Raw genomic sequence first — 4,322 nt, 5'->3', positions numbered from 1 at the left:
GGGGGTGAGACCCTCAGAGCTCCAGCCTTAAAGACTTTGGTCATGCCAAACCAGAGGCATTGCCAGGACTTCTGATTTTTCAAGAGAGGCATGAAATCTAGATTCTAATGTGGAATCTCCCAACTTTTTAATCTTGACAACCCATTTTTTTTTCCCCAGCATCCAAAATTTTTTCATTTTATTTTTTTATAGGGAGCTTTTACAAAAAATTTTTTTTATTTCTCATCTGAGGATATTTTTCTACTTAAATAGGGAGAGAGGGAGGGAGAAAGAGAGAGAGAGAGAGAGCGAAACATCCACATGATAAAGCCACATGGACTGGTTGCCTCCTGCACAACCTGACCAGGGCTAAGGATGAAAGCAACCAAGGTACATGCCTGTGACCGGAATCGAACATGCAACTTACTGGTCCATGGGCCGATGCTCTAACTACTGAGCAAAACTGGTCAGGGCCAAAATCTTTTTAACAACGAGGCGGCATCTGGGGTTAGTTTTTGTAGCCACGGCTGGCCTATCAGCTGCTAGCAGCCTCAGACTTCCGGCCCTGGGGGTGCAAGTAGGGTTTGGTGTGGTTGTGAAGGGTCCCAGAGGCCTTGCAAAATGCCTGTACACCTCTAAGCCCTTGCCAGGACCAGAAAACAGGATGATGCCCCGGTTCTTGGGGGCATCCAGGGCCAGCTGGTACAAGGTGAGGATGTAGTTACCCCTCCCCCACCTTGAGAATGCAGCTCCAGGGGGCTCCTCAGAGGAAGTGCACACACCTCAGTGTGGGCACCTCCTGCGTGTGCATGTCATTGTTTATGTCCCCACAACCACAGTGGTTTTTGCTCTCTGGCCAGAAAGATTCCTCTTCCGGATCATCTGGGAAAGGGACAGAGGCGGCCGGTTGGTGCGACTCATGAACAGCCTCTTCAGCACAACCTTGGTTGAAGGTGGAGTTGGTCTGTCTGGACAGAAACTTGTACAGTTTGACCAATGACCTTAGGTTGATGTCTTGGCTCTTGGGATCCTCACACCAAAACTTATAGTCTTTGTTGTGGTGGGTATGGATTCCCATGATGGCACCTCCTGCTTTACTAGGTCTGGAAATGGACAACTAGTGTTTTGTTTGTTTGTTTGTTTGTTTGTTTATTTTGTTCGTCCTTACTTGAGAATATTTTTTCATTGATTTTTAGAGAGTGGAAGGGGGGGGGAGAGAAACATTGATATGTCTCTCTCACATCGATTGGTTGCCTCCCACATGTGCCTCGACCACTGCCAGGGATGGAACCTGCAACCTGCGAGACAGGAGACCTCGGTTCTTGTCTTCTTGAAGGAACGATTTCAGTCAAGAGGCAAAGTGTATGAAAGCAAGCAAGAATTTACCGACCACAGCAAAAATATACCTAGGACAGTGAAAACAACAAAGACCACAGAAGAAGCAACAGGACAGCCTAGGCTCGGCTGCTTGGGCTCACTGGGAAGTCAGAGAAAAGGGGGCCTTGGGGACAGATTCAGGGTGTTTATCTGGGACGAACTGCTGCTGCCCATTGCTACCCTGGTTGCAAGCCTCATGAGGTCCCTTAGAGTTTAGGAGATGCTGCCTGTGGGGAAAGTAGGGGGATGAGGGAGGCATGGGTGTCCTCCTGGGGGTGAGCATGCACCGGGACGTTAGTTTTCAGGGGTTTTAAAGGCTGGGCGTTTAGGGGAGTTCTTAGGGGAGGATCAATAGAATATACATCAGCTTTACACTGATGTACCAAAATGAGATTTATTCTCTTAATTTGTCTGTCTTTGGCAAATATCACTAATTGGATTTCTGTTATCTGTCTCCCTGAGCTACCTACCCTCTGGTTGGGAGAAAAAGTACAAACCATTTACTCTTAAGTGTCCTTGATTTAGGGAAGATAGAATTTACTAGGTGGCTGCAAACTGCTGTTTAACTATCTTACTTTAACTATTCTACTTGTCCTGGAATTTTCCCAGCTTCTTACTATTCTATAACAGTATGTGCCCTTGATCAGGAATTGAACCCGGGACTCTGTCAAGCCCTCAGGACAGAAACACACTGGCTGGCAGGTGAGTCTGTAGGAATAATGAAAAGATAAGGTTCAAGGATGCAGACGATCTTTTCCACAATCTCGAGACAGGTACTAGATATGGGACCTCAGGCAACTTACTCACTCTGTGTCTTGTCTGTCACCTAGGGACATAACTGTGCCTATCTCATAGGTTTGTTGTGACAGTTAACTGAGTGACAGTGGTAGTCTTTGCAGCAGTCAGTACCTTCATCACAGTCAAGTGCTCGATAAATGTTACTACTACTATTGATATTTTCCACCATCATTATAATTGACCCATCTCACAGGTGAGGTAGCTGATGCCCAGAGAGGAAGGTTTTGTGGTTGAAAAGTAGTAAAAAGGAATTTCCGTGGATACTCCATCTCTTGCTAGCTCGCATAGCTGGGTGTTTTCAATCTGGAGGGATGGTAGAATACTGTTTTTGTTTTTTCATGTTTGTCCCCACTGCCATAGCATAAATTTATCACTCTCATCCAAGTAGTCGTCTAAGCAGTCTTCTTTCCGTGCATCTCTGTCCACTTCCTATCCGCCACACTCAGTGGCAGTGAGCTTCATAAGAAATATCTTCGCCCTGGCTGGTTTGGCTCGGTGGTTAGAGCGTCGGCCTGCGGTCCAGAGAGACCTGGGTTCGGTTTCCGCTAAGGGCACGTACCTTGGTTGCGGTTTGTCCCCGGCCCTGGTTGGGTCGTGTGGGTGGCAGCCATTCGATGTGTCCCTTTCACATCCATGTTTCTCTCTCTCTCTCGCTTCCTTCTCTCCTTCCCACTCTATCTGAACAAAAACTGGAAAAAAATGTCCTCAGGTGAGAAAAAAAAAAAAGAAACATCTTCAGTGCCTACATGGGGTGTTACGGACACTCCCAGTGTGTGCCCCAGGGTCCCACTGACCATTTTCTTTTTTTTGGTACATGCCCCTAATGGGAACCGAACCCAGGACTCTCTGGACTGCAGGCCGATGCTCCACCGCTGAGCCAAACCGGCCAGGGCACCATTTTTTATTATTTTATATTTTCTTTTTTAAATCCTCACCCGAGGAGATTTTTCCATTTATCTTCAGATAGAATGTGTGTGTATGTGAGAGAGAGAGAGAGAGAGAGAGAGAGAGAGAGAGAGAGAGAAACATCGACATGAGAGAGACGCGTCAACTGGATGCCACCCACACAATCCCAACCGAGGCTGGGGACAAACCACAGCCAAGGTACATGTGTTGTAGACCAACAGACCGGACTCAGACTCCGAACTGGGTTCAAATTAAGAGAGCTTTATTAGCCGCGCGGTGACAGAAGAAGAGAGCAGCCCCGAGCTCAGGGGGAAGGTTGTTTATATAGTTGTCTTAGCCCCTGTAAAGGAATTTGGATTAAGGGTATGCGAGCAAGCAAGCACATACAGAAGCAGATATTTGCAGTTAGCTGTTATGCCTGAGGGAACAATCAGTTTCTGTGTACACAAAGCAATGGTTATCTATACAATGCAGTGGTTATCTATTAGGAGATAGTTCTTGCTATTCCCTTAAAAATCCAGGGGGCAAGTTCATGTGTTTGTCCTTTACACATGCCCTTAGCAGGAACCGAACCCGGGACTCTCTGGTCCAGGACAACATTTTAACAGCTGAGCCAAATTGGCCAGGGCTGTTTCTTTTTTTTTTAATCCTCACCTGAGGATATTTTTCTATTTATGTTCAGATGCAGTGGGAGGGAGAGAAAGGGAGAGAGAGAGAAACATCATCGTGAGAGCTACACATTGATTGGTTGCCTCCCGCATGACCCTGACCAGGGCTGGGGACGAACTGCAACCGAGGAACCTGTTGTCCTTGACCAGAATCGAACCCGTGACTCATTGGTCCATGGGCTGACACTCTACCACTGAGCCAAACCAGCCAGGGCTCTACTAATGTTTCTATTTCTCGCTCCCTCTCCCTTTCTCTCTAAAGTCAATAAAGAAAAAATATTTTGTAAAAGTTGTATCTTAATTATCTTTATCATTTAAAATCCGTATTAAAAATCTAATTGTAGAGTCTGTTTCTATGCCATGAATAAGCTGATAAACTTGTTTCCACATGTGTTTTCTGTTTACAGAAACCAAGTGGAAAAGACATCATGGGGAGCAAACAGGACAGTTATCAGCATGGGGACAGTATTTTGATATGTGGTGACAGAAGGTTGCTCTAGCAACCTTGTCCAAAGGAGTGTTTGCAGAACAGTGGAGAGGCAACCCTCAAAGGCAGACAGGTACCTGCACACCCTTGCAGAATAAACAAACCAC

General features: G+C 46.3%; 1 pseudogene; it reads right to left on the bottom strand.

The window, feature by feature from the left end:
* Nucleotides 1-487: 487 nt before the first annotated feature.
* Nucleotides 488-1,057, bottom strand: LOC118619123 (annotated as a pseudogene).
* Nucleotides 1,058-4,322: the final 3,265 nt, after the last annotated feature.

This window comes from Molossus molossus, unplaced genomic scaffold (assembly GCF_014108415.1).
Source record: "Molossus molossus isolate mMolMol1 unplaced genomic scaffold, mMolMol1.p scaffold_m16_p_6, whole genome shotgun sequence".
Taxonomy (NCBI): Eukaryota; Metazoa; Chordata; class Mammalia; order Chiroptera; family Molossidae; genus Molossus; species Molossus molossus.
This window is presented reverse-complemented; position numbering and strand designations above follow the sequence as displayed.